This window comes from Pongo abelii, chromosome 2 (genome assembly GCF_028885655.2).
Source record: "Pongo abelii isolate AG06213 chromosome 2, NHGRI_mPonAbe1-v2.0_pri, whole genome shotgun sequence".
In the NCBI taxonomy this organism is placed as follows: Eukaryota; Metazoa; Chordata; class Mammalia; order Primates; family Hominidae; genus Pongo; species Pongo abelii.
The window spans coordinates 66,475,556-66,486,245 of NC_085928.1; the positions used below are offsets into that span (position 1 = coordinate 66,475,556).

At 41.7% G+C, this 10,690-nt stretch overlaps 1 pseudogene; it reads left to right on the forward strand.

The window, feature by feature from the left end:
* Positions 1–6,521: 6,521 nt before the first annotated feature.
* LOC100444079 (glutathione S-transferase Mu 1-like) lies at positions 6,522–7,178 on the forward strand (annotated as a pseudogene).
* Positions 7,179–10,690: the final 3,512 nt, after the last annotated feature.

Sequence of the window (10,690 nt, forward strand, 5' to 3'; positions counted from 1 at the left end):
TGATCTCAGCTCACTGCAACCTCCGCCTCCTGGGTTCAAGCAATTCTCCTGCCTCAGCCTCCCAAGTAGCTGGGATTATGGGATTACAGGCACACACCACCAGGCCCAGCTAATTTTCGTATTTTTTTTTTAGTAGAGATGGGGTTTCTCCATGTTGGCCAGGCTGGTCTTGAACCCCTAACCTCAGGTGATCTGCCTGCCTCTGCCTCCCAAAGTGCTAGGATTACAGGCATGAGCCACCGCGCCCAGCCTGAACCTTCTTTTTAATCTTACAGTTTCTCCATTTATCAGAATGTGCAACTGCTCTTGAATTCACTCCCTTCTACTTAAATGTTGGATCCCACAATCCATATGCAAAAAATGGATTGTGTGATCCAACATTTCAGTAGAAAATCTATATCTCAAGCATTGTGCTAGATACTAGAGATACAACACTGGATAATTTGGGAAGTTTCCCATTCTGTGTACATCAAGTTCTTCCCCCACCCCCTGCCCCACAAAATTGTGTAAAGCTTCTAACAGTCTCTACAGTGGTATCAAAAATAATTTCTCCTTTCTAATTTGGAAAACATGAACATTAGCCATTATTTATTTCTCAGTAATTTTCCACATGCCAGTCATCCTATCTTGGAACTCCTCCTCCATCTCAGACCAAACCTCTCTCCTGCTGCATGACTTTTCCCATGTGACCCTTTAAATAAATTCTAAGATTTTTCCCATAATTAATTAATCTCAGAAATCAAAATTAAACATGTCACCAGGGTCTTATTTAAAGCCAAGAAATCTGTTGGCTATTATCCAGCCTTCTTTCTAAATTAAACAACCCCAAATACTATTCTCACCATCCTTGTTTGTTAATATTAGGCATTTTCTCCTCAGAGAACGAGGGCCTATACAACAAAGACTTTTGATATGTGCACCACCTTAATAAGAAGCACACTTATATTTCATTTCAATGATATATAAGGACGTTTTCCTCTAAAATTTCCACATCCATGTGCTTTAAAAAGACTCACATAGTAGAAATGAAATTTCCTGAGTAAAATACTACCATTTTTCATTTTCTGAATGATCCAAAGTATAACAGCTCAAAATCTTTTCTCAAAGTCTGACTCTTTGGGCCTAGTAACAATTTAACATACAAATAAATCTTTACTCAAAGTCTGACTCTTTGGGCCTAGTAACAATTTAACATACAACTAAATCTTTATGATTTACTGATGGATTACTTGAATTATACTTTATCTTTGGTGACTCAGCTCTTCCCCACCTTTGCCACTTTGCCAGGTTCAAGGATGCTGGAAAGGAAACACAACTGAGTCAGGGTCAAACATATAGAGTCTAATCATGGGGTGTGTGTGTGAGAGAGAGAGAGAGAGAGAGAGAGATTTGTTTAATTCCCAAGCCAAACTCAAGATGGTCCATTGTATTGCTGGAGGAGATGGTTACCCCATTCTCCATGATGTTTTTATTTCACAGGGCCATGCCTGTATCAAAACATCTCATGTGTGCCATAAATATATGCACCTACTGTGTACCCACAAAAATTAAAAATAAAATAAAGAAAGCTGGAAGGCACATTAAAAAAAGACTGTTATTTTTTAAAGTCTCTCCCGTTGAGTTAAATTATTACACATAACTAAAGAGAAAGCTGGACACCTTTTCTTCCTGCCTTCCTTTTCCCCTTTTCCCTCCCTCACTCCTTCCTTTCTTCATTTCTAATATTCTCATTTCAGCTTAAAGCAAAAGGTTCTTTAGCAGCAGGGTATGTAGGATACCCTACATCCAACCCTCAGCTTGATTTCTTCTAGTCCTTAGGGTGACATTGACCTGGTTCCGAGGACCAGTGCACTCCAACTGCCCTGATGTGCTCTCTCGGCTTGTTGAGACCACAGCCTCTGCACAGCAGTTCACCCCGGAGCCTCCTGTGCCTGGCTGCCTTTGTCCTTCTCTCTCCTCTGTTTGCTCCCCGCTCATTCCCGTCTGCCTTTCTCTGTCTCTGTCTCATGCCTCCCTGCATCTCCACATCTGCTGTTCTTCTCTGTTTCTCTTTCATTCACTAACATTTTCTCCTTTTTCTCACTGAAACCTCGAAATTATAATATAAAACATTTTTATTCTTGAATTTAAATAGAAAAGGTGATTTGATAATTTCTTTAAAGATATAATTGTTGCAACTTCTAATTTTTTTCCCAACAAATTGGTGACCTTTGACAGAAACACAGCAGCATCACTGCAGCTTACAGAATTACTGCTTAGCAAACGCATGAGACATTCAGAGGGACTTCTGATTAGTTTTCTGTTTCTTATGATTATCTTTTTTTTTTTTTTTTTTTTTTTGAGGCAAGATCTCACTCTGTCGCCCAAGCTGGAGTGCACTGGCTCACTGCAGCCTCTGCCTCCCAGGCTTGGGTGATCCTCCCACCTCAGCCTCCCGAGTAGCTGGGACTTCAGGTATGTGCCACCACACACAGCTAATTTTTTTTTTTTTTTTGTATTTTTTGTAGAGATGAGGTTTCACCATGTTGCCCCAGGCTGGTCGTGAACTCCTGGGCTTAAGCCATCCGCCCTCCTTGGCGTCTCAAAGTGCTGGGATTACAGGCGTGAGCCACCACGCCCTGCCTCATGATTATCTTAGAAAGAAAACATAATAAACATTGAAATGCATAATGATCATTTGTAATTTTGTTTGAAACGGAGTCTCACTCTGTCCCAGGCTAGAGTGCAGTGGCACAGTCTCGGCTCACTGCAGCCTTTGCCTTCCGGGTTCAAGTGATTCTCGTACCTCAGGTTCCTCAGTAGCTGGGATTACAGCCGCCTACCACCATGCCCAGTTGCCCAGCTAATTTTTGTATTTTTAGTAGAGATGGGGTTTTGCCATGTTGGCCAGGCTGGTCTTGAACTCCTGACCTCAAATGATCTGCCTGCCTCGGCCTCCCAAAGTGTTGGGATTATAGGCCTGAGCCATCGCACCACACCTGAAATGCATAATGCTCTTTCAGCAGGGTTGCCAACTTTAGCAAATAAAAATACAGGATGCCTAGTTAAATTTGAATTTCAGATAAACAAATCATTGTTTAGTGTATGTCCCATGCAATATATGAGACAAATTTATACTAAAAAAAGTACTTGCTGTTTATCTGCAATTCAAATTTAACCAGGCACTGTGTATTTTGTAATTGACTATATTCATAATATTTGTGTGTGTATATATACATGTGTGATATTTGTGAGCTGGGTGCTTGTTTTTTTTTTTTGAGACAGAGTCTAGCTCTGTCGCCCAGGCTGGAGTGCAGTGGCGCAATCTCGGCTCACTGCAAGCTCCACCTCCCAGGTTCATGCCTTTCTCCTGCCTCAGCCTCCCGAGTAGCTGGGACTACAGGCTCCCACCACCAAGCCCGGCTAATTTTTTTTTTGTATTTTTAGTAGAGACGGGGTTTCACCGTGTTAACCAGGATGGTCTCGATCTCCTAACCTCATGATCTGCCCACCTCGGCCTCCCAAAGTGCTGGGATTACAGGCGTGAGCCACTACGCCCGGCCGAGCTGGGTGTTTTTAATTTGGGGACTAACTATTTAGTTTCCTTGCTATTTCTCCTCCCTTATGCAGTATATAAAGTATTCCCTTTACATTTTACCCCTTGGGTGTATATACTTTATCCCACTTCCTTCCAACTTTATCTTAAAAGTAGATGGCTTAAGAGAAAAAGGTACCTATGTATTCAATTCTCTATCACCTCCCTCTGAAAAAAGTGTTTACTTAATAAACATCAGGCAAGGGCAGCACTTCTGAACCTCTTTTAAAACAGTCACCTTTATGGTTGCACTAAGATTTTTTCTTAACCTCTCTCTCTCATTTTAAAACAAAATGTCTGAAATTATGAATAACTATAGTAATGGTAGCTAACATGTATTGAGCACTTACTATCAGGCACTGTTCAACATTATATAATGGCTTAAATCATTTATACCCCACAAACCCCTGATGTAGGTACCATTAATACCCCTACTTTGGAGATGAGGAAAGAGACACAAAGAAGTTAAGGCAAATCCCAGTTTCCCGTTATTAATATTTTACATTAGTATGATACATTTGTCACAATTAATGGACCCATGTTGGTATAGATTATTATTAGAGCCCATGTTTCATTCAGATGTCCCCAGTATTTCCCTCGCATCCTGTTTCTGTCCCAGGATCCCATCCAGGGTGCCGCATTTCACTTAGCCATCCTTTTGCCTTGGACTCCTCTTGGTTGTGAGTTTCTCAGGCTTTCTTGGTTCTTGATGACCTTGACAGTTTTGCAGAGGACTGGTTGGGTATGTTATAGAAAGTCCTTCAGTTGGGGTTTGTCTGGTGTCTCTCATGGTTCGACTGGGGTTGTGGGTTTGGGGGAGGGAGACCACAGAGGTAAGCGCTGTCCTCATCACATCATGTCAACCTTGACCACCTGGCTGAGCGGGTGTTTGTCGGCTTTCTCCATGATAAAGTTATTCTTGTTTTTTCCCTCTTTCCATACTGTACTCTTTGAAAGGAAGTCATATTTCTAACCCACACCTGAGTGAGGAATTATGATTGAGCTATTTTTTAAACATCAGCTTTATCGAGACACAATGCACATGTTATATAATGCACCTGTTTAAAGTGTGCAATTCTGTGGCTTTCAGTATATTCAGAACTGTGCAAGCACCACCAGGATCTATTTTAAAACATTTTCATTACCCCAAAAAGGAGCCCCATACCCATTAACAGTCATTCCCCTTTTCCCTCCCCTCCTTGCCTCCCCCAGCCCATGGCTACCATGAATCTACTTTCTGTCTCTACAGATTTGCCTATTCTGGACATTTCATACCAAAGGAATCATACAGTATGTGGTGTTTTGTGACTGGCTTCTCTCACTTAGCATGTTTTTGAGGCTCATCCATGTTGTAATATGTTTTAGTATTTCATTCTTTTTTATTGCTGGATAATATTTTATTGTATGGATAGACCACATTTTATTTACTGATACATCCATTGCTGGACATTTGGGTTGTGTCCACTTTTTGGCTTCTATGAATAAGATTGGTAGGCACATTCAGGTACAAGTTTTTACATGGACATGTTTGCATTTCTCTTGGCTAAACACCTAGAAGTAGAATTACTGGATATACTTGAGCTATTATTAAAAATAATAAAAAACGGCCAGGTGTGGTGGCTCATGCCTATAATCCCAGCACTTTGGGAGGCTGAGGTGGGTGGATCACTTGAGGCCAGGAGTTTGAGAACAGCCTGCCCAAACATGGTGACACCCCATCTCTACTAAAAATACGAAAATAATTAGCCAGGTGTGGTGGCGGACACCTGTAATCCCAGCTACTCAGGAGGCTGAGGCAGGAGAATAGCTTGAACCCGGGAGGTGGAGGCTGCAATGAGCCGAGATTGCACCAGTGCACTCCAGCCTGGGCAAAGAGAGTAAAACTCTGTATCAAAAAACCAAACACCAAAAACCAAAACATAGCTGACTAGGCTGTGGGCTGTCCCTGCTTCAGTTCTCCATACTGGCTAGGAAAATTTAGCTGATTGTCCTATAAAACCATAAAAGACCCCTCTAATCTCTGGGCAAGTACCTAAACTGCAAGCATGTTGAATAAGATGAAAGAAAACAGCTTCTAAAAAGCCTGTCTACACATCCCATCCTGTAAGTCTAAGGCGAACAACATAGCTTATCTGTACTGAAAAAAATACAGATCCCATATATTACTAGTTTCTGTTAAAAAGTTATGATAGGAAAGTTGTCTGTCCTAAGTCTAGATGTTCTTCAAGGTGCAAACAGTGAGTTGTTTATACCACATTTTCTTTATCCATTCCTCCACAGACAGACGCTTAGGTCAATCTTGGCTCCATATCTCAGCTATTATGACTAATGCTGCAATGAACATGAGAGTGCAGATAGGACTTCAACCTACTAATTTCATTCCTGTTGTATATGTACCCAGCAGTGGGATGGCTGGATCACACAGTAGTTCCATTTTTAATTTTTTAAGGAATCATAATACTATTTTCCATAATGGGTATACCAATTTACATTTCCACCAACAGTGTACAATGGTTCCCTTTTCTCCACCCCTTTGCCAATACTTGTTATCTCTCATTTTTTTGATAATAGCTAGCCTCACAGACATGGTACATACATACATACATGCAATGGAAAGTTATTCAGCCATACAAAGCAAGGAAACCCTGCCATTTGGAACAACATGGATGAACCTGGAGGACATTATGCTGAGTGAAATAAGCTAGGCACAGAAGGACAAATATTGTATGATCTCATTTATACGTTGATATGGTTCGGATTTGTGTCCCTGCCCAAATCTCACATTGAATTGTAATCCCCAGTGTTGGCGGAGGGGGCTGGCAGGAGATATTGATCATGGGGGCGGATTTCCCCCTTGCTGTTCTCATGATAGTGAGTGAGTTTTCATGAGATCTGGTTGTTTAAAAGTGTGTAGCACCGGTCTGCAGAATCTGCACCAACCAGCACCATGCCCATGACACTGGGGTACGGGGACATCCACAGGCTGGCACATGCCATCCGTCTGCTCCTTGAATACACAGACTCAAGCTACGAGGAAAAGAAGTACACAATGGGGGACCTTCCTGACTATGACAGAAGCCAGTAGCTGAATTAAAAATTCAAGGTGGGCCTGGACTTTCCCAATCTGCCCTACTTGTTTGATGGGGCTCACAAGATCATCCAGAGCAACACCATCCTGTGCCACATCGCCCGCAAGCACAACCTGTGTGAGGAGACAGAAGAGGAGAAGATTCGTGTGGACATTTCGGAGAACCAGACCATGGACAACCTGATGCAGCTGGCCATGATCTGCTACATCCCAGAATTTGAGAAACTGAAGCCAAAGTACCTGGAGGAACTCCCCGAAAAGCTAAAGCTCTACTCACAGTTTCTGGGGAAGTGGCCATGGTTTGCATGAGACAAGATCACCTATGTGGATTTCCTCGCCTATGACATCCTTGACCTGAACTGTATATTTGACCCCAGCTGCCTGGACGCCTTCCCAAACCTGAAGGACTTCATCTCCCGAATTGAGGGTTTGAAGAAGATCTCTGCCTACGTGAAGTCCAGCCAATGCCTCCAAGGTCCTTTGTTTGGGAAGTCAGCTATGTGGAACAGTAAATAGGGCCCCGTGATGCCAGAAGATGGGAGGGAGGAGCCCACCCTGCTGCCTGGGAGCCTGGAGAACAGCCCGACTCCCTGAACCAGACTTCTTCCTTTTTCCTTGTTTCCACTCTCTTCTTTTCCCTAAGGCCTCGTTGGCTTCCTTTATTCTAACATGATCCCTCCCCGCATCGAGGATCTTTAAAGCTTCAGCTCCCCACTCTCCTCCATCAAAGTCCCCCTCCTAACATCTCCCTTTTCCTGCACTAACACCAACCTGACTGCTTTTCCTATCAGTGCTTGTCTCTTCTTTGAGAAGCTGGACTGATCCCTGAGCTCCCCAGCACTGTCCTCAAAGACCATCTGCAGGCCCTGCTCCCTTTGCTGGGTCCCTACCCCAGCCCTGTGTGATGCCCAGTAAAGCCTGAACCATGAAAAAAAAAAAAGTATGTAGTACCTCCCCCTTCACTCTCTTCCTCCTGCTCTGGCCATGTGAAGACGGGCTGTTTCCCCTTCACCTTCTGCCATGACTGTAAATTTTCTAACGCCTCCCCAGCCATGCTTCCTGTAGAGCAAGCTTGTCCAACCCACGGCCCACAGGCCACATGTGGCCCAGAATGGCTTTGAATGTGGCCCAACACAAATTCGTAAACTTTCTTAAAATATTATGAGATTTTGAACTCAAGATGGATCGACTTAGATCTAAGACGTAAAACTATAAAAACTCTAAAAGATAACATCGGAAAAAGCCTCTTAGACATTGGCTTAGGCAAAGACTTCATAACCAAGAACCCAAAAGCAAATGCAACAAAAACAAAGAAAAATAGATGGAACTTAATTAAACTAAAAAGCTTCTGCACAGCAAAAGAAACAGTCAACAGAATAAACAGACAACCCACAGAGTGGGAGAAAATCTTTGCAATCTATACATCTGATAGAGAACTAATATCCAGAATCTACAAGGAGCTCAAACATATCAGCAAGAAAAAAAAACAAAAAAATCCCATCAAAAAGTGGGCTAGGCTGGGCACGGTGGCTCATGCCTGTAATCTCAGCACTTTGGGAGGCCAATGCAGGTGGATTACAAGGTCAGGAGATCGAGACCATCCTGGCTAACACGGTGAAACCCCATCTCTACTAAAAATACAAAAAATTAGCCAGGCGTGGTGGCACATGCCTGTAGTCCGAGCTACTCAGGAGGCTGAGGCAGGAGAATCGCTTAAACCCAGGAGGCGGAGGTTGCAGTGAGCCGAGATCGCGCCACTGCACTCCAGCCTGGGAGACAGAGTGAGACTCTGTCTCAAGAAAAAAAAAAAAGTAGGCTAAGGACATGAATAGACAATTCTCAAAAGAAGATATACAAATGGCCAATAAACATGAAAAATTGCTCAACATCACTAACGATCAGGGAAATGCAAATGCAAACCACAATGTGATACCATCTTACTCCAGCAAGAACGAGTGGATAAATAAATTATGGTATATATATATATATATATATATATATATATACACATATACATACATACACACACACATATACACACACACACACCATGGAATACTACTCAGCCATAAAAAGGAATGAAATAATGGCATTCGCAGCAACCTGGATGGAATTGGAGACCATTATTCTAAGTAAAGTAACTCAGGAATGGAAAAACAAACATCCTGTGTTCTCACTCATGAGAGCTAAGCTATGAGGATGCAAAGGCATAAGAATGATACAGTGGACTTTGGGGACTTGGGGGAAAGGGTGTGAGGGATAAAAGACTACACATTGGGTACAGTGTACCTGCTCAGATGATGGGTGCACCAAAATCTCAGAAATCACCACTAAAGAATGTATTCATGTAACCAAACACCACCTGTTCCTCAAAAAACTATTGGAAAAAAAAAGAAAATTAATCGAGCAGTACAGTGATATGTATATGTTCAGTAAAGTATTGCATGTTTAACAGATGTTCCAAAAAACAAATACTATGCATTCAGGCATGGCACCAGTTATTTTGAATGGCTCCAACAAATAGTGTGTGTGATGAAAATAAAGTCATAAACCAAAGCCATGCTATAAAGCCTTATACACTGAATTGAGGAGTTTGAACTGTATTCTCAGAGCTAGAAGACTACGCACATAATCTGAGTGTGTGGTGCAGCTGAGAGGTATTTCAGAATGTGGCCTCTAGCATTTGGCACCTGGCTTCATGATGTAGTTACTGTGTGTGAACTTTGATCTCTGCATCTGCAAAACACACTAATACTTGTGTTTGCCTTTTAAGGATATTTTGAGAATTAATACACACACACACACACACACACGTATTAGATTTTTTTGCAATTTTTTTTTTTTTTTTTTTAGCTCATCAGCTATTGTTAGTTAGTGTTAGTGTATTTTATGTGTGGCCCAAGACAATTCTTCTTCCAATGTGGACCAGGGAAGCCAAAAGATTGGACACCTCTGCTGTAGAGCCTGCGGAATCATGCGCCAATGAAACCTCTTTTCTTTATAAATTACCCAGTTTTAGGCATTTCTTTATAGCAGTGCAAGAATGGACTAATACATACATGAAATCTGAAAAAGGCTGAACTCATAGGAGCAGAGGGTAGAACAGTGGTTGCCAGGGGCAGGGGTACGGGAACTGGAGAGATGTTGATCAAAGTACAAACTTTCAGTTCTAAAATGAACAAGTTCTGGGGATCCACCGTGCAGGATGGGTGGTGATGGACGTATTCATTAATTTGATTGTGGTAATCATTATACAGTGTGTATGTGTATCAAATCATCATGTTGGACACGCTGAATATATTCAATCTTTATTTGACAAGTAAAACTTCTTTAAATGAAGAGTAGTTTCTGCCTAAGTTTTCTTGTTGAAACTCCTCTAAGGCTGTCACTATCGCTATTGGAACTAAGTATTATTTATAAGGAAAATAGGAGCTAGAAAAAGGCACAGTAGCTACCACTTTCCAAAGCAAGGGATGCATGTGCCATTTTAAGGAAGCATTAGGTAAAAGGAAAATGTAAATGATTTCACAGCTTTATGCACCAACACTTCTACACTGGAGAAGTGGGAGGGACAGGAACAAATAATGAATCTATATAGTCTGGAATACCACCCCTTCCCATTAGCTGCTCATGGTAGGAACTAGTTTAGCTAATCAGCAAGATTAAAAAATCAAAAAATATTTGATCATTTTCCTATCCTTGGTGAAATGAAATTAAGCCTGAGCAATTTGCAATAGGTAGCATTTTAATTGTTCCCTTAAAAATGAACAGTTAATGGTACTTTTATAAAATTGCCTTTTTCCATATCTATTGTTCCTTTGAAATATGTTCACCAAAATTAAGCAGCACATTTTTAGGGATAGTATTTTAGCAGAGAATAAGAAAGGTGGAAATAAGTCTGTTTGTGATGCATCATAAGACACCAGAAGACAGTGGTCAACATAAACTCCTCACCTCTTCTCTTTCTTTTGTTCCTTTTTCCTTCCTGAAGGATGTATTATAGGGCCCCTCACACAACCGGAATAAAA